The sequence below is a fragment of the Callorhinus ursinus genome, unplaced genomic scaffold (assembly GCF_003265705.2).
Source record: "Callorhinus ursinus isolate GAN/ISIS: 27379988/994484 unplaced genomic scaffold, GSC_fseal_2.0 scaffold63, whole genome shotgun sequence".
Taxonomy (NCBI): domain Eukaryota; kingdom Metazoa; phylum Chordata; class Mammalia; order Carnivora; family Otariidae; genus Callorhinus; species Callorhinus ursinus.
In genome coordinates this window covers 4,609,279-4,629,462 of record NW_027397125.1, presented here as the reverse complement: position 1 = coordinate 4,629,462, position 20,184 = coordinate 4,609,279, and the positions used below count along the sequence as shown (strand labels likewise).

Sequence of the window (20,184 nt, the reverse complement as noted above, 5' to 3'; positions counted from 1 at the left end):
AGTGTTTCCTAACTGTTCGTGGAGGGAGACTTCTTTTTCTGGTCCATAGTATTTTTACTAAAAGGATTGTACTTCACAGTTACACTTTTTTTTAAAGATTTTATTTATTTGACAGAGAGACAGCGAGAGAGGGAACACAAGCAGGGGGAGAGGGAGAAGCAGGCTTCCCGCTGAGCAGGGAGCCCAATGCGGGGCTCGATCCCAGGATGCTGGGGTCATGACCTGAGCTGAAGGCAGACGCTTAACCGACTGAGCCACCCAGGCGCCCCACACTTTTTTTTTTTAAAAGGTTTGAACTCATGACCCCAAGTTGCATGCTTTATCAACTGAGCAGATCAGGCACCCCTGACACAGTTAATTTATGCATGGAATATGGCTGGGTAAACACCCTTCTCCAATGCCCCTATCCCCAGCAATAATAAAAGTCTGGGGGCTCCTGGCTAGCTTGGTTGGTAGAGTATTGCAATTCTTGATCTCAGGCTCATGAGCTTGAGCCCCATGTTGGTGCAGAGTTTACTTAAAAAAGTCTACTTCTGCAGTTACGCAGTAGGGCCAGAAAGTTATGGTATTATGGGGCACCTAGCTGGCTCAGTTGAAAGAGCATGCAGCTCTTGATTTTGGGGTCATGAGTTCGAGCCCCATGTTGGGTGTAGAGATTACTTAAACTAAAAAAAGAAAAAAAAAAAGTGAGGGAATTGTTCTGGAGCCAGCTAGAGATTATAGCTGCCCTAACAAGATGTAAACTCTTCTTTCCTCATTTGTATTGTTCTTACCTCTCTTATTAATCACTTTTTCTAGTCTGTCCTTTACATAGCTATGAGCAGACAAATAACTCCAAAAGATGACTTTCTATGTGTTATTCTCAGTTGCCATCAGTGCTTTTCTGTTCTCTAAGTCCCAAAGTGCAAAGTATTATTCTCTGTCTTAAGAAAATTTGCTCTGATTTTTGTATACTAAGTGCAGGCATGCTTATTTTTGGATAATTGGGGAAAGGAAGATAAGTAGAGAAAATCCATAATTTCACCTGGAGACATTTCAGGCAGTACAGTAGTAATGTTAAGATCACAGGCTTGGAGTCAGATGGACTAGATCTGTGACTGGGCAAGTTTATCTTCTAGGCCTCAGTTTCCTCCTGCAGAATAGCATGAAGCTCTGTTTATGTGCTAAGTTCAGGTGCTTTATATGAAGGAATATATTATTTTACTCTCTCAACAGGACCATGTAATAGGTACTGTTTGTATGTCTTGTTTTTAAATGATGAGGCAACTTGGGGCCTAGTGAGGTTTAGTAATTTGTTCGGTGAGTACACCAGGTTTTGAACCCTGGGAACTCCAGAAATGATGGTTTTAAGTGCTGCACTACAGATTCTAGTTCAAGCAGGTAACCAGAAGTGTTCTTACACATGTATATGTGAACATCTTCATCTTGATGTTATTTTAGAACAGGAGAAAAATGAAATAGCCTCAGTGTGGTACAGTTGACCCTTGAGCAATGGGTTTCAGTTGTCTGGTCCACTTATACTTGGACTTTTTAAATAAATACAGTACTATAAATGTATTTTTTTCCCCTTATGCTTTTCTTTCCTTTTTTTTTAAAGGTAGGCTCCAGCGTGGAGCCAAATGCGGGGCTTGAACTCAGGACCTGAGTCAGACGCTTAACTGACTGAGCCACTTAGGCACCCCTCCTTACACTTGTCTTAATATTTCTTTTTTCTAACTTTATTGTAAGAATACAGTATTTAATACATATAAAATATATGTTCACTATTCTGGTAAGGTTTCCAGTCAACAGTAGGCTATTACTAGTTAAGTTCTTGGGGAATTCAGAAGTTTGGGTGTGGATTTTTGACTCTTGTGGAGTTGGCACCTATAACCTCCATGTTGTTCAAGGGTCACCTGTATATTATTAGTTATAAGGACAATTTCCTTCATGGTTGGATTTTTCCCTGAGGTTTTTTAGTTTCTGCCATTGTATGTGTATATTTTAACCTCTTTTTTTTTTTTAAAGATTTTATTTATTTATTTGAGAGAGAGAGCATGAGAGGGGGGAGAGTCAGAGGGAGAAGCAGACTCCCCGCTGAGCAGGGAGCCCGATGTGGGGCTCGATCCCGGGACTACAGGATCATGACCTGAGCCGAAGGCAGTCGCTTAACCAACGGAGCCACCCAGGCGCCCTTATTTTAACTTGTTCCTACTTCATTTCCTTTGTCATTAAAGTTAGGAAGGAGAAATTTAGATGAGCTGTATCTCTGCAAAAGTTTTGTTTTACTTCAACATTCCAGAAGTTTTTTTTTTTTTTTTTTTTTTTTAAGAGAAGGAGGTGGGGAGGGACAGAGGGCCAGGGGAAAGAGAGACTCTTAAGCAGGCTCCATGCCCAGCAGGGATCCTGACCTCGCAACCCTGAGATCATGACCTGAACTGAAATCAAGAGTCAGACGCTTAGCGGACTGAGCCACCCAGGTGCGCCCAGTTTTTTTTATCTTCACTTTTTTGGCAACATATTATTCATTTTATGGATGTTTGACTGCTTTTGGTAACTGATTTTTTTAGGAAGTGTTGAGTTTTCTCTCTGAAACACACTCTATCCTCTGGTCATCTTTGATATATGGATAACATGTTGAAGTATGTTTCTTTTGTCATTTGAAGGCATATATTATAGGCCTTAAGAGGATTAAGATTTCACTCTTATCCAAACAAACACTTTTCATTTCTTTGGACCAACCTTATGCATTTTATTTGTTTAAAGATTTTATTTATTTATTTTATTTGAGAGAGTGCATGAGTGGGAAGGAGGGACAGAGGCAAATGGAGAGAATATCAAGCAGACTCCATGCTGAGTGTGGAGCCCAGCATGGGGCTTGATCTCATGATGCTGGGATCCTGACCTGAGCTGAAACCCAAGAGTTGGATGCTTAACTGACTGAGCCACTCAGGCACCCCAGTCTTATGCATTTTAATTTGTGTGTGTGTGTGTGTGTGTATGTAGGATTTTAACTTATTTTTAGTTGTAAGACATATGATTCAAAGAAAAGGGAGTATAGCCAGTAGATGGACAATTAAAATGAAGTAAGAAAATGAATATCCATGTACTCATCAACCAAGCTTATGAAGAAGAGCATTGTGCATACCTTTGACCTCTGTGTGCCTCTCTCTGATCACATTTTCCACTTCCTCCAAAGGAAACACTTTGAGTTTTGTATTGTTCTTTTCTTTCGTTTTCTTTTTTAAATTTTTCTTTATTTTTTAAAAAGATTTTATTTATTTTTTATTTTTATTTATTTATTTATTTTTAAGATTTTATTTATTTATTTGACAGAGAGAGAACACAAGCGGGGGGAGCAGGAAAGGGAGAAGCAGGCTTCCCGCTGAGCAGGGAGCCCGATGTGGGGCTCGATCCCAGGACCCTGAGATCATGACCTGAGCCGAAGGCAGACGCTTAACGACTGAGCCACCCAGGTGCCTCAAGATTTTGTTTATTTGAGAGAGAGAGCATGAGTGGTGGGGAGAGGCAGAGGGAGAAGCAGACTCCCCGCTGAGCAGGGAGCCTGATGTGGGGCTTGATCCCAGGACCCTGAGATCATGACCTGAGCTGAAGGCAGATGATTAACCAACTGAGCCACCGAGGCCCCCCTCTTCAGCTTTATTTCTCCACAACATATTATTAGTTGTGACAGTTATAATTTTATATAAATAGAATAATACTTTAATGATTTTTTTTTTTATTCACAGTATATTTTTGAGATTTATCTGTTTGGTGCATGTAGCTATAGTTGATTCATTTTCATTGTTGTATAATATTTCAGGATGTGAATTATGTACTATCTATGCTGTTCTTGACAGACATACAGATTTTTGTCAAGTGTTTTGCATTATGAAAACTATTGTGAATATTTTTGTATGTGTGCAGGAATTTCTTTAGCTCAGTACTCTTCAAACTGCTGGGTGTGCTCCAAAAAGGGTCATAAAATCAGATTGGTAGGGAGCAACCAACATTAAAGAATGAACTAGAACAGAAGAAAATTCACTGCATTTTCAGTATCCTATATATGTATACAAGTTTCAAATATGAAACATATATACACATATTTTTTTTAAGATTTTATTTATTTATTTGACAGAGAGAGACACAGCGAGAGAGGGAGTGGGAGAGGGAGAAGCGGGCTTCCCGCGGAGCAGGGAGCCTGATGCGGGACTCGATCCCAGGACCTTGGGATCATGACCTGAGCCGAAGGCAGACGCATAACGACTGAACCACGCAGGTGCCCCAAAACATATTTCTTAAAGTGGTTCATGGTCAGAAAAGTTTTAGAAACCCTGCTCCAGGTATATACTTAGAAGTGGAGGTGTGATGCTATCAGGAAGGCCAGTTCATTTTCAGAAGTGGTTTACTTTCCCAGCATTGAATGGTTTCTTTTTTCTACCAGTGCTTAACCAGAGCTTAGTATGCCAGTCTTTTCAACTAGTCATTTTGGTAGTTGTATGGTAGTATCTCATTGTGGTTCTAATTTGCCATTTTCTGATTACTAATGACAGTAAGTCCCTTTTTGTATATTTGTAGGCCATATGGCTTTTCTCACTTGTAACTTGCATATGGCTTCTCCATGTTAGTGGTTCATTTATTTTAGCGTTCTTAAAAAATTTATTTTCTTTGTAAATAAGAGAACTGATGCCCCTCTTGGCCTGTTTGGGGAATCAAACCTGAGACGGTGATGTTAGTGCCACATTCTGACCAAAGAAGCTAACCAGCCACCTGGCTGGCCCTTTCATTTATTTTATTCTTTTAAGGAAAAGTTCTTAATTTCAATGTAGTAAAAAATTTTCAGTTTTTTCTTTCTTTTGTGGTTAGTGCTTTTTGTGACCTGTTAAAGAAATCTTCCTAACTTGAGGTCCTGAAATTATTTTCCTATATAATCTTCTGAAGGAATGTTTTCTCCCTCCTCCTTACATTTAGTCTGTAACCAACTCATCTGAATTTCATTTTGTGTATAGGTAAAATGTGGGGAAATAACATATATGTTAACTTTTTCTTTTTGAGATTTATTTATTTATTTGAGAGAGGGAGAGAGTGTGCGAGCCGGGGCAGGGGCAGAGGGCTAGGGAGAGGGAATCTCAAGCAGACTCCCTGCTGAGGGCTGAGCTGGACTTGAGGCTCTAACCCACCATCCTGAGATCATGACTTGAAGTGACAGCAAGAGTCAGATGCTCAACAACTGAGCCATCCAGGCACCCCAGGAACATCCAGTTTTAACATTATTCTTCCCTCTTTTGCTGTACAGTGGTACTGTATCGTTAAATCAGCAGTTTCTGTATATATAGATTTGATTCTGGGCTTTCTGTTCTGTTCTTTTGATTTGTCTTACCTTTGTGCCAGCACCACAATTCCAAAAATTACTCTAGCTTTATAAGTCTGTATATGAGATATCAGATAAAATCAGTCCTTCCCTCTTCTCTTTTGCATCTACTTTTTTTTAATAAAGATTTTATTTATGTATTTGACAGAGACACAGTGAGAGAGGGAACACAAGTGGGGGGGGGGAGTAGGAGAGGAGAAGCAGGCTTCCTGCTGAGCAGGGAGCCCAATGCGGGGCTTGATCCCAGGACCCCGGGGTCATGACCTGAGCCGAAGGCAGACGCTTAACCGACTGAACCACTCATGCGCTCCCAGCAACATTTGTTGAAAAGAATTGTTTTGGCTCTCTTGTTGAAAATCATTTGACTGGGGTACCTGGGTGGCTCAGTCGGTTAAACATCTGCCTTCGGCTCAGGTCATGGTCCCAGAGTCCTGGGATCGAGGCCTGCACTGGGCTCCCTGCTCTACAGGGAGTTTGCTTCTCCCTCTTCTTCTGCAGCTTCCCCTGCTTGTGCTCTCTTGCTCTCTCGCTCTCTCTCTCTGTGTCAAATAAATAATAAAATACTAGAAAAAAAATCGTTCAACTGTGTATGTGAGGATTTATTTCTGGGCTCTCTGTTTTTTTCTTTTGCTCTATACATCTCCTGGTTATGCTAGTACCACACCATTTTGATTACTGTAGCTTTGTAGTAAGTTTTAAAATGAAGAAGTATGAGTTCCCCAACTTTGTTCTTTTTCAGTGTTGTTTTGGCTATTCATGGTCCCTTGAAATACAAATGAATTTTAGGAATGTGTTTTTCTATTTCTACATGAAACATTGGATTTTTTTTTTTTAAGGTTTTATTTATTTGTTAGAGTGAGAGAGCACACAGCAGGGGCAGTGGCAGGGAGAGCAAGGAACCGGATGTGGGACTCTATCCCAGGACTCTGGGATTATGACCCGAGCTGAAGGCAGCCGTTTAACTGACTGAGCCACCAAGGCGTCCCAAAATACTGGAATTTTTTTTTTTAAAGGTTTTATTTATTTATTCATGAGAGACAGAATGAGAGAGAGAGGCAGAGGGAGAATCAGGCTCCCCACGGAGCAGGGAGCCCGATGTGGGATTCGATCCCAGGACCCTGGGATCACGACCTGAAGTGAAGGCAGACCCTTAACCAACTGAGCCACCCAGGCACCCCCAAAATACTGGAATTTTGATAGATTGAATCTGTAGATTGCTCTGGATAATAAGGACATCTCAACAACATGGTCTTTCAATCCATGAGCATAGGATGTCTTTATGTTTGTACAGTCTTTACTTTTAGCCACATTTTGTAGTTTTCAGCGTACAAGTTCTTTGTCTCTCTGGATAAGTTTATTCCTAAAATTTTTTTTGACACTATTATGAATGTAGTTACTTATTTTTTAGTACACTCCACACCCAGTGTGGAGCCCAATGCGGGGCTTGAACTCATGACCCTGAGATCAAGACCTGTGCTGAGATCAAGAGTCAGACGCTTAACTGAGCCACCCAGGCCCCCTGATAAATGCAATTGTATTGTTTTAAGTTTTTAAGTAATCTCTGTACCCAGCATTGGAGCTCAAACTCATGACCCCAAGATCAAGAGTCACGTGCTCTTCTGACTGAGCCAGGTGCCCCTGCAATTGTTGTCTTAATTTCCCATTCAGATTGTTCATTTACAGTTATTTTTTAATTAAGCCTTTTATGTAGAGTCACATGCAGGTGTAAGAAATAACACAAAGAGATCTTGTACACCATCTACTGAGTATCCCCAGTGTTAATTTCTTTTAAGAACTATAGGATAGGTTATTGAAATTTATACAGTTAACAGAATAATTCCATCAGAATAATTCCATCATGATGCCTTTTTTTTTTTTTCCATAGTGCCTTTTTTATAGCTACACCTGCTTCATTGCTCCCTCCAGGCTTAGTTCCTGGTAAGCACTGATGTATCATCCAGTTCTGTAATTTTGTCATTTCAGGGATGCTGTATAAATGGAAGCAAAAACCATGTAACTTTTTGACTTTGGGTTTTTTTCTCACTCAACATGATTCTTTGGAGATTCATCCAGTTTGTTGAATATATCAGTAGCTCCGTTGCTTTTTATTGTTCAGTATGGTATGTTAATGGATATACCACAGCTTGTTTAATTATTCTGATGAACGATGTTTCAGGTATTTACAGTTTGGGGCTAATATGAATAAAGCTAATATAACCATTCTTGTGTAGATTTCTATGGGAACATAGGTCTCTGTTTCTCTGGGATGAATGTCCAGTTGTACAATTGCTGAGTTGTATGGGGGCTTCATGTTTAGGTATTTAAAAGAAATTGCTAGGGTGCCTGAGTGGCTCAGTTCGTTAAGCGCCTGCCTTCGGCTCAGGTCATGATCTTGAGGCCCTGGGATCGAGTCCCGCTTTGTCCTGCTCAGCGGAGAGTCTGCTTCTCCCTCCTCCTCTCCCCCTGCTTGTGCACTTTCTCCCTCTCTCAAATAAATAAGTAAAATCTTGAAAAAAAAAAAAAGAAATTGCCAAAGCATTTTCCAGAGTGACTGTACCATTTACATTTCTGCTAGGAATCTGAGCAAGCCAGTTTTTTGGCATCCTTACCAGCATGTGGCATTGTCACTGTTCTTTTTTTTTTCTTTTTGTCACTATTCTTTTTATTTAGTAATTTTGGTAGGTGTGTATTGATATATTGGATTTTAATTTGTATTTACCTAGTGGCTGATGATGTTGACCATCTTTTCATGTGCATATTTGCTATATGTATATCCTCTTTAGGTCAAATGTCTTACCCTCTTTTGGTCAAATGTTTATTTTTACTTTTGCCTATTTTCCAATTATTGTGAAGATTAATTAATTAATTAATTAAAAAGGTAATCTCTATACCCAGCGTGGGGCTCAAACTCCTGATCCCATTATCAAGAGTTGCATGCTCCATCAACTGAGCCAGCCAACTGCCCCTGAAAACATTTATATTTAGAATTAGCCAGCTGGACTCAGTTTAGATGATCCCAACTTTGTTGGCAACATTCAAAGCATGATAGGAGCTAGGTGAACATATACTTTCTTCTCTCCATCAGGCCGGTTGTGGAGAAGGAAGCCTTGTATTCCCTGCTGCTCTCACTGCCCCCATACACTCTCTTTTTCCCCAGTCTTCTGGCACATCAGTGATTTCTTTGTTAATGTCATTCTTCTTCAAATACTGATTTTTTTCATCATTTGTTTATTGTTTTTATGGTAGAGTTTGACAGTTCTTTATATATTCTGTGAGCTCTTTGCCAAGTATGTGATTTGCTCTTATTTTATATCAAATTAGAGCAAAGTTTTTAGTTTTGATGAAGCCCATTTTTTTGGTATTTATTTATTTATTGACATATAATGTAGTATTTGTTTCAGGGGTACAGGTCTGTGATTCATCAGTCTTACACAATTCACAGCGCTCACCATAGCATATACCCTCCCCAGTGCCCATCACTCAGCTACCCTATTCCTCCCACCCCCCTCTGATGAAGTCCATTTTATAAATTTATTTTTTTATGGATCATACTTCTGTTGTCAAATTTAATAGCCCTTTACCCAATCCTAAATCCAAAGATTTTTCTCCAGTGTTTCCTTTGTTTATTTTTTTAAGTAATTCTTTTTTTTTTTTTTAAGATTTTATTTATTTGACAGAGAGCGAGCAAGCACAAGCAGGGGGAACAGTAGAGGGAGAGGGAGAAGCAGACTCCCTGCCCATCAGGGAGCCCAATGTGGGGCTTGGTCCCAGTACCCTGGGATCATGACCTGAGCCGAAGGCAGATGCTTAACCATCTGAGCCACCATGGCACCTCTTTTTAAAGTAACTTCTATGACCAGTATGGGGCTTGAACTCAATCCCGAGATTAAGAGTTGCATGCTCTACTGACTTAGCTAGCCAGGTGCCACTCTTTTAAAAGTTTTATAATTTCATGCTTTACTTTTAAATCTGTGATTCATTTTGAGTTAATTTTTATATAAGGTGTGAGACTCTTTCTTTTTTTCCTTGTCTCTTTGCCTATGCATTTCCAAATGCTCCAATGGCAACCATTTGTTGAAAAGTCCATCTTCCATTGAATTGCTCTTGCACATTTATCCAAAATCAGCTGGACATCTTTGAAGATATTTCTGGGTTTTCTGTTCTGTTACATTGATCTTTGTCTCTCTGTCAGTACCAACTGTCTTAATTACTGTGTAAGATGATTCTTGAATCACATGGATGATTCTACTTTATTCTTTCACAAAATTGTTTTGGCTATCTAGTTTCTTTGTGTTTTGGTTCTTAAATATATATTTTAGAATAACTTGTCTTTACATAGCCAAAACCTTTGTTAGGATTTTGATAGGAGTACCATTAAGCCCAAATATCAGTTTGTGGAAAATTGACGTCTTTACTATGTTGAGTCTTCTCATCCATGAACATGGTATGTTTATTTAGATCGTTGATTTTTTTTTGGCACTTTTATGTAGTTTTCAGCCTGTAAGTCCTGTACATATTTTGTGGATTTATACCTAAGTATTTAATTTTTTTGGAAGCAGTTGAAAATAGTATGTTTAATTTTGGTATCCATGTTATTTATTGGTAGTATATTGGAGTAACAATTGATTTTTGTATTTATCTTGGATCCTGCAACCTTGCTGAATTCACTTATCAATTCTAGGACTTTTGTTGTAGAGTCCTTGGGATTTTCTAGGTAGGTAATTGTGTCATCTGCAGATAGGGTTATTTTTAGTTCTTCCTTTTCAATTTGTATGCCTATAATGCTTGCCTAATTGTTTTGGCTAGAAATTTCAGCATGATACGGATTTAAGACCCTTGGGGAGAGTATTCACTCCATGATGAAAACCACTAAATAGGATGTTAACTGTAGGTTTTTTGTAGATGTCTGTATGAAGTTTCTATTCCTATTTTCCTTAGTTTTTTTTTTATTTACTTATTAAAAAAGTCATGAATGGGTGCTGAATTTTGTTAGGTGCTTTTCCTACCATTAATACACTTTTTTTCCCCCTTTAGTCTGTTAATATGGTAGATTACCTCTTTGATTCTGAATATTTAACTTAAGTGGAGTAAGCCCCACTTGATATGGCATATAACTCTTTTTTGTATATTACGGGATTGCATTTATATTTTGTTAAGGAATTTTGTGTCTATTCATGAGAGTTATTGTCTGTAGTTTTCTTTTTTCATACTGTGGTTTTGATATTGGGAGTAATAACTAGCTTCATAGAATGAGTTGGGAAAAATGCTTTTACTTTTTCTGTTTTCTGGAAGAGAATGTATAGAATTGGTGTTAATTCTTTAGACGGTGGGTACAGTTCTTCATTGAAACTATCTGGACTTCCATATTTCCTTTTTGGTTGTTTTTAAGGGACAAATTAAAATTTAAAAATAGTTACAGGGCTGGAGTGCCTGGCTGTTTCAGTTGGAAGAGCATACGATTCTTGATCTCAGTCATGAGTTCAAGCCCCACGTTGGGTGTAGAGATTCCTAAAAAAAATAAGTAACTTTATGAAAAAAAAAGTTACAGGGCTATTCATATTACCAGTTTTATAATTGGTGAGTTGGAGTAGTTTGTGTTTTTCAGGGAAGGGATTCATCTCATCTAAGATGTCAGAGTTATGTGTGTGAAGTTGTTCATAGTATTCCCTTCTTATTCTTTTGATGTCTGCAGGATCTGTACTGATATCCCTTCTTTCATTTGTATTAGTGGTGATTTGTGTTCTCTCCTTTTCTTTGTCAGTGTTGCTAGAGGTTTATCAATTTTGTCAATTTTCAAAGAAGCATCTCCTGTCTTGTTGACTTTTCTTTTTTTTTTCTATTTTAAATTTCATTGATTTCTGCTCTTATATTTATTTTGGTATCCATGCTTTCTGCTTGCTTTGGGTTTATTTTGTTCTTTTTTTAGTTTCCTGAGGTGAAAGCTTAGATTATTAATTTGAGACTCTTCCACTTTTCTGTGCATTGTTACAAATTTCCCTCTTATCACTGGTTTATCTATGTCCCACAGATTTTATTATGTTGCATTTTCATTTTCATTCAGTTCATTATATTTTTTTCATTTTCCTAGCGGCTTCCTTTTTCATTATTGTGTTACTTTCTTCTGGCCTCTGTGGTTTCTGATGAGAAATTTGCTCTCTCAACTTATTTTCTTTCTTTTTTTTTTTTTAAATAAATTTTATTTATTTATTTGACAGAGAGCACAAGTAGGCAGAGAGGCAGGCAGAGGGAGAGGGGCAGAGGGAGAGGGAGAAGCAGGCTCTCCGCTGAGCAGAGAGCCAGACGTGGGGCTCGATCCCAGGACTCTGGGACCATGACCTGAGCCGAAGGCAGACGCTTAATGACTGAGCCAACCAGGCGCCCCTCAACTTATTTTCTTCTATAAGTAAAGTGTTTTTCTCTTGCTGCTTTCAAGATATCCTTTCTTGTCTTTATATTTCAGAAGTTTAATTAGGATGTGTTTAGGGGTAGATGCCTTTGGAATTATCCCTTTTGACATTTGCTCAGCTTCTTGATTCTGTAGCTTTATGGCTCACCAAAATGGAATTTTTTTAGTCATTATTTAGTTGAGTACTTTTTCAGTCCCACTTTATTTTTCCTCTTCTTCCTTAGACTCTCATGACATAAATGTTAAGATTATTTGTTATAGTCCCAAAGATCTTTGAGGGTCTGTTCATTCTTTTTTTTTTTTCACTCTCTGTTGCTTACATTGAGTAATTTTCATTGTTGTATCTTCTAGTTCATGAATTCTTTTACTCTCTTTCCTTGATGCTGCTGTTGAGGTCATGCATTGGGCTCTTTATTTTTCAGTACTTTGCAGTTCTAAAAATTTCCATTTGGTTCTTTATGTTTTCATTTTTGCTGAGGCTTTCTATATTTCATTTTTGTGTTTGTAATTTCTCATGGAATCATTTTTTATATTTATTTAAAGATTTTATTATTTTGGCAGAGCACAAGCAGGCGGAGCAGCGGGCAGAGGGGAGGGGGAGGGAGAAGCAGCTCCCTGCTGAGCAAGGAGCCTGGTGCAGGGCTTGAACTCAGGACCCTGGGATCATGACCTGAGCCAAAGGCAGACACCCAACCAGCTGAGCCACCCAGGTGCCCTGGAATCATTTTTTTTTAAAAGATTTTATTTTTAAGTAATCTGTATACCCAAAATGGGGCTTGAATTTATGGCCCTGAGATGAAGAGTCACATACTCTACCGACTAAGCCAGCTAAGTGCCCATTATTGAGTCATTTTTTTAAAAAAATTATTTTATTTTTTTAAAGATTTTATTTATTTATTTGATGGAGAGAGAGAGGGAGGGATAGAATAATCAGGGGGAGCATCAGGCAGAGAGAAGGGGAGAAGCAGACTCCCCGCTGAGCAGGGATCCTGGCTTGGGGCTGGAGCCCAGCTTGGGGCTCCATCCCAGGACCTCGGATCATGACCTGAACTGAAGGCAGATGCTTAACTGACTGAGCCACCCAGGCATCCCTATTGAGTCATTTTTATTATATGGCTGCTTTAAAATCTTCATTAGATAATTCTGACATTTGTCAGATGTTAAAATTACAAATATCTCAGTGTTGGCACCTATTGATTGTCTTTTTTCATTCAATTTGAGATCTTCTGGTTCTTGTTATGACAAATGATTTTTGATTGAAACTTGAACATTTTTGTGTTATGTTATGGGACTTTGCATCTTACATAAACCTGTTTTAGCTGGCTTTCTCTGACACGTGCCTGGCAGGAGGGAGTTGTGGGTGTCATATCCTTTTGCCAGGTGTGAGATGAAGTTCATGTTCCCTGTTGGGCCTTTGTTGACATTTGAAGGGAGGCTGATTGTTAATGCTGAACAGAGTTGTGAAATTATGGTTCTCTACCTGATCTCCACAATGGATGTGGCCTCACTTACACTCTGTGTTGGCGAAACCCGTAACTCCTTGCTGTACCTTCTGATACCACCCCAGGGGATATAGTCGGTTCCCTTGTTACTGCCAGATGAAGGTGGATGTCCAGGCTTCCCTTGTTGTCTCCATGGGGGGACATGGTCCTTATCAGCCAGTGAGGCTGAAAATTCTGGTTCTCTACTTGACCTGCTCTTACACCACCCCAATAGTAGTCTTGGCATGACTCAATCTCACAAGGGTGGATGTCTGGGTTCCCCACTTAACCATTGCAGAAGTGGGTGGGATCAGTTTTTCTGTGATGTTAAGCTGGGTAGAGTATCTGTCTAAAAGTTTTCCTTCCTCGCTAATACGATCCCTTCCTGGTTGTTTGTCTAGAGAGACAGACAGGAAGCCTTTTGTTTGAGCTTTTTTGGTGGGGGGGTCTGTGCTTGTTAAGTGCTTCTGGATTGCTGACTTCTTACATTTCAAGAGTGGGATATATTAGGCAAAAAGAAAACCTAGGTAACCTCACTGCCATGTTATTCCTTGGGTCCCATGGGTTCTAGCTAATTTGCTGCCTTTTTTTTTTTCCTAAGATTTTATTTATTTATTTTGACAGAGAGACAGTAAGAGAGGGAACACAAGCAGGGGGAATGGGGAGAGGGAGAAGTAGGCTTCCCGCGGAGCAGGGAGCCCGATGTGGGGCTCGATCCCAGGACCCTGGGATCATGACCTGAGCCGAAGGCAGATGCTTAATGACTGAGCCACCCAGGTGCCCTGCTAATTTGCCTTCTTAACATGTTTCAGAATATATTTGTTTTGTTTATAATATCCACAGTTTTTGTTTGTATTTTGTAAGAGGGAAAAGTATATCTCCATCATTCAATAAATGGAGGAAGTCTAGCTTTTGATTTATATTTCATTGATTTTTGCTCTGATCTTTATTTCTTTTTGTCCTTCTAATCTCTTCAGGTACAAGGTGAAGTCATTGAGTTTTCTTTTCTTTCTTTTTCTTAAAAGATTTTATTTATTTATTTGACAAAGACAGCGAGAGAGGGAACACAAGCAGGGGGCGTGGGAGAGGGAGAAGCAGGCTTCCTGCTGAGCAGGGAGCCTGACATGGGGCTCGATCCCAGGACCCCGGGATCATGACCTGAGCTGAAGGCAGACGCTTAACGACTGAGCCACCCAGGTGCCCGGATAAGTGTACTTTTAATCTCCTTTACTATTAATCTCCTTAATCTGTTTTACCCATCCCACTGGCAACTACCAGTTTTCTATGGGTCTGTTTTATGGGTCTGTTTCTGCTTTGTTTGTTCATTCCTTCATTTGTTTTATTTTTTAGATTCTACATGTAAGCAAAATTGTAATGGTATTTGTCTTTTCCAGTCTGACTTATTTTAGTTAGCATTATGCTCTGTGGGTTCTTTCATGTTTTTGCAAATGGAAAGAGTTCATTCTATTTTTTTATTGCTGAGTGTATTTCATTACACACACACACACACACCTCCCTTTATCCATTCATCTGTCCATGGACACTTGGGTTACTTACATACCTCAGCTATGGTAAATAATGCTGCAGTAAACATAGAGGTGAATCTCTATCTTTCTCTCTCTTTTTTTGCATATATCTTTTTGAATTAGTGTTTTTGTTTTACTTGGGTAAATACTCAGAAGTGGAATTACTGAATTGTTTGATACTTCTGTTCCTAATTTTTTGAGACCTTCGTACTGTTTTCTACAGTGGCTGCATCAATTTACATTCCCACCAACAGTGTATGAGGGGTGTTTTTCCCTCCACATCTTCACCAACTCTTGTTTTTTGTATTTTTGATTTTAGCCATTCTAACAGGTGTGAGGTGATATCTCATTGTGGTTTTGATTTGCATTTCCCTGATGATGAATGATGTTCAGCATCTTTTCATGTGTTTGTCGGCCATCTCTGTGCCTCTTTTGGAGAAATGTCCATTCAGGGCTTCTGCCCACTTTTTAATCAGATGTTTTTGGTGTTGAGTTGTATAAGTTATTTATAGATTTTGGATGTTAACACCTTATCAGATATATCATTTGCATATATTTTCTCCCATTCAGTGGGTTGCCTTTTTGTTTAATTGAGGTTACCCCTAGCTGTGCAAATGTGGTTTATTTTGATGTAGTCCCAAAGTTTATTTTTGCTTTTATTTTTATTTATATTGGCTCTTATTTGCCTGAGGAGACATATCTACAGAAATGTTTCTATGGCTGATGTCAAAAATTTTAACTGCCAATGTTTTCTTCTAAGAGTTTTCTGGTGTCAGGTCTCACATTGAGGTCTTTAATCAATTTTGAGTTTATTTTTGTGTGTGACTAAGAAAGTGGTCCAGGTTTGTTCTTTTGCATGTTGCTGTCCAGTTTTCCCAGCACCCTTTGTTGAAGAGTCTGTCTTTTCCCCATTGTATATTCTTGCTTCTTTTGTTGTAGGTTAATTGACCATAAAAGTGTGGGGTTATTTCTGAGCTCTTTATTCTGTTCCACTGATCTGTGTGTCTGTTTTTGTGCCAGTACCATACTGTTTTGATTATTATAGCATTGTATATCTTAAAATCTGGGATTGTGATACCTCCAGCTTTGGTCTTCTTTCCCAAGATTGCTTTGGCCATTTGGAGTCTACAAATTTTAGTTTTATTGTAGTTACATGAAACACGTTCCTATTTTGTTAGGGATTATAGCTTACTGTGGGTAGTATGGATATTTTAACAATATGGGTTCTTTCATTCCTTGAGCATGGAATCTTTCCATTTTTTTAATGTTGTTTTCAATTTTTTTAATCAGTGTTTTATAGTTTTTAGAGTACAGTCTTTTACCTCCTTCATTAAGTTTATTCCTAGGTATTTTATTTTTGGTGTAATTGTAAATGGGATTCTTTTTTAAATTTTTTTCTGCTTTTTCATTATTAATGTATAGAAATGCAACAGTTCTATATATTAATTTTTTAATCTTCTGTCAGTTCTTACACTTTTTTGGTGGAGTCTTTAGAGTTTTCTATGTGGAGTATCAGGTCATCTGCAAATAGTGACAGTTTTACTTCTTCCGTACCCATTTGGATGCTTTTTATTTCTCTTTTTAAAAAATTTATTTATTTGAGAGAGAATGCACGCACGAGTGGACAGAGGAGCAGAGGGAACAGCGATAAGCAGACCCCCCTCTGAGCAGGGAGCCCAACATGGCTCCATCCTGGGACCCTGGGATCATGACCTGAGCTGAAGGCAGATGCTTAACCAACTGAGCCACCTAAGCGCCCCCCAAGGATGCTTTTTCTTTCTTTCTTTCTTTCTTTCTTTTTTTTAAAATTTTATTTATATATTTGTGAGAAAGAGAGCACAGGCAGGGCGAGTGGTAGGCAGAGGGAGAAGCAGGTTCCCTGAGCAAGGAGCCCGATGTGGGACTCGATCTCAGGACCCTGGGATCATGACCTGAGCCGAAGGCAGTTGCTAAACTGGCTGAGCCACCCAGGTGCCCTTTATTTTTTTTTTCTTGTCTGATGGCTGCAGCCAGGAATTCTAATACTTTGTTGAATAAAAGTGGTTACAGTGAACATTCTTGTCTCAGTCTCTGATCTTACAGGAAAAGCTCTCAGTATTTTACTATCGGCTGTCATGTCAGCTGTGGGTTTGCCGTATATGGTCTTCATTATGCTGAGATATGTTCCCTCAACAACTACTTTGTTGAGGGATTTTATCATGAATGGATATTGTATTTTGTCCAGTGCTTTCTCTGCATCTATTGAGATGATCATATTGTTTTTATTTTTTCTCTTGTTAATATGATATATCATGTTGGGGCGCCTGGGTGGCTCAGTTGGTTAGGTGACTGGCTTTGGCTCAGGTCATGATACTGGAGTCCCGGGATCGAGTCCCGCATCGGGCTCCCTGCTCGGCGGGGAGTCTGCTTCTCCCTCTCACCCTCCCCCCCCATGTGCTCTCTCTCTCTCTCTCTCTGTCTCTCATTCATTCTCTTTGTCTCAAATAAATAAATAAAATCTTAAAAAAATATATATTATGTTGATTTAGTAGTGATTATTGCATCCCAGTAATAAATCCCGCTTGGTCGTGGTGAATGCTTCTTTTAATGTACTGTTGGATTCAGTTTACTAATATTTTGTTGAGGATTTTTGCGTTTATATTCATTAGAGATATTGACCTGTAGTTCTTATTTCTCATAGTATCTTTATCTGGTTTTGGTATCAGTAATGCTGGCCTCATAGAATAAATTTTGAAGTTTTCCTTCCTCTTAATTTTTTTGTGTATTTTTGTAATATTTTGAGAAGAATAGGTATTAAACTCTTTAAATATTTGGTAGAAATCACCAGCATTAAATCCTTTATCTTTGTGAAATGATCCTCTGTTTTCTTTCTTTCTTTTTTTTTATTTGAGAGAGAGAAAGAGAGCATGAGCGGGGAGAAAGGCAGAGGGAGAGGGAGAAGCAGACTCCCCACTGATCAGGCAGCCTGTCGTGGGGTCAATTCTAGGACCTTGGGATCATGACCTGAGCTGAAGGCAGAAACTTAACCAACAGCCACCCAGGCGCCCTGATCCTCTTTTTTCTTGATAATTGATTTTTAAATCTACTTTATGTGATACTAATATAACCACTTTAACTTTCTTTTTATTCTCTATGATGTAACATGACTTTTTTCCTCTGCTGCTTTATTAAAGACTTTTTTCTTTACCTCTGATTTTTGGCAGCTTAATCATGTTTTAGTTTACATTTCTTTCTTTGGGTATAGTTGACACAGTTTACATTTCTTAATGTTTCTATTGCTCGTGTTTATTTAAAGGGTGCTTTGTTGTACTTGTTTATAATATCATTAAATGTGGCGAATTGTTGACATTTTTTCCGATTTCTGATTTTTTTCTCCTGTATTATCTGTTCTTTAGTGGCTCCAAATACAAATGTATTTGGCCTTTTGAAGTTATCTTAAAGCTAATTTATAGTCTATTCTTTTTTTTTTTTTTAAGTAAACTGTGTGCTCAGCTAGGGGTTTGAACTCATGACCCTGAGATCAAAAGTCACATGCTGTATTGACTGAGCCAGCCCGGTGTCCAATACTCTGTTCATTTTTTAAATTATAATTAATTAATTAATTAAGTTTATTTTCTCTTTATTTTTTAAAGTAGTTTTTCTATGTGTTTCATTTTGGTTAGTAGCTATTAACTTGAGTTCTTGTGCTGTAAATCTCAGTATTTTTTTTTTATCTTTGACCTTGTAATTTTCATTTCTGGAAGTTTAAAGTTTTAAAAAATTTTATTCATATTTCTACTTAACATTTTTAATGTTTTTTCCAGCTTTTGAATGTATGGAATGTATTCACTATAATTGTTTTATAGGATTTGTGTATCAATTCTATTATCTGTCATTTCAAGATTGGTTTGACTGGTTTTTGTTTCATTATTGAGTGTGATTTGTTTCTTCTCTGTATGTCTTTTAAGTTTGTCTTGATTTTTAGTCATTGTAAATTTTATCTTGTTATGTCTCCATTTTAGTATGCCTAAAAATACTTTTGTACTTTGTTCTGTGACATGGTTAAGTTATTAGAAAAGTTTGTCCCTTTCGGATCTTGATTTTACGTTTTGTTTGGATAGACCTGAGCTCTGTTTAGTGTAGGGTTAACTTTTACCTCTTTCTGAGGCATAATCCTTCTTAATACTCTGATGCAGTATTATTAGTTTTTTTTTTTTATTCTGGCTTTTGGGAACAAGCATTATTTGCATCCTTGTGTGAGTTCTGGTGCTGTTATTTCTGAATCATCTGGTGGTTCTCTCCCTGGTCTTGAATAGTTCTCTGACATGCAAGTGCTGATTCCTCACTCAACATTTTCTAGGATAAGCCTCTGTAGATCTCTTCATTTTCCTCTCTCTGTCTTCAGCTGTACTCAGTGCTGGTCTCCCGTGTGACCTGTAGCCACCTTGGCTTCCTTGGACTCCTAGCTCTATTTCTTCAATTTGGGGAGACCATATGCTCTGCCTGGGTTCCTTCTCCCTGTTCATGGCATGGAAACTCTCAAGGCAGTAAGCTGGGCAAATACATGGCCTCTGTTTGTTTCTTGTGTCCCAGGATTACTGTCTTTCATTACTTGTCCAAAATCTTTAGGGCTTTTGTTTCAAACATTTTGTTAGGTTTTTGTTATTTCATGCAGAAGGCAGAATCTGGTCCCTCTTACTTGATCTTGAGTAGAAGTGGTATTATTGTGCTTTTTTATACATTTTCGTACTGACTAGTGATGTTGAGCACATTTTAACTTTTTAATTTGCTTATTGACCATTTATGTGTTTTTTTTTGGGAAGAGTCTGGTCAAACCTTTAGCCCTTTTCCTTCTTTCTCTCCTTTTTTTTCTTTCTTTATTCTTTGTCTTTTTTTTTTTTAATTGCCGAAGGTCTTTATATGTCCTGGATACTAGTCCTTTGTTAGATAAATGCTTTGTAAGTAGTTTCTCCAAGGCTGTGGTTTTTTACTTTCTTAGCTGTGCTTTTGATGAGTGGAAATATGTAAGCCTGATGAAGTCTAATTTGTCAGTTTTTTCCTTTACTATGTATGTGCTAAGACACTTTTGCCTAACCCTGACATCATGAAGGTACTTTCCTTTGTTTTTTCTAAAACTTTGTTTTTGCTAATTTATATTTAGGTCTCTAATGTATCTCAAATTAAGTTTTGTAGGTGTTTTGTTTTTGTTTTTGTTTCTGTTTTTGCATCTGGATATCCAGTTATTTCTGCACCATTTGTTGAAAAGAGTCTCCATTGCTCAGTGGCTTGCTTTGGTGAAACAGCACTTGGCTGCATTAAGTGTGCTCTATTTCAGGAATGTTCATTCTGTTCCATTGATCTAATTGTCCATCCTTATATCATTACAATACTAACTTCATTATTTGTATTTTATAGTAACTCTTGAAGTCCGATTTGCAAGTC

The 20,184-nt window shown here is 38.2% G+C and overlaps 1 protein-coding gene and 1 non-coding gene across 15 annotated transcripts in view; one reads left to right on the top strand and one right to left on the bottom strand.

The window, feature by feature from the left end:
• Positions 1 to 20,184, top strand: part of MLLT10 (MLLT10 histone lysine methyltransferase DOT1L cofactor) — a 208,027-nt gene that overhangs the window by 26,200 nt on the left and 161,643 nt on the right. The window lies entirely within an intron of this gene.
• On the bottom strand, positions 8,515 to 8,580 carry LOC112839107 (small nucleolar RNA SNORD42). Its single transcript, XR_003212140.1, has one exon. It is a non-coding gene; the product is annotated as a small nucleolar RNA SNORD42 (small nucleolar RNA).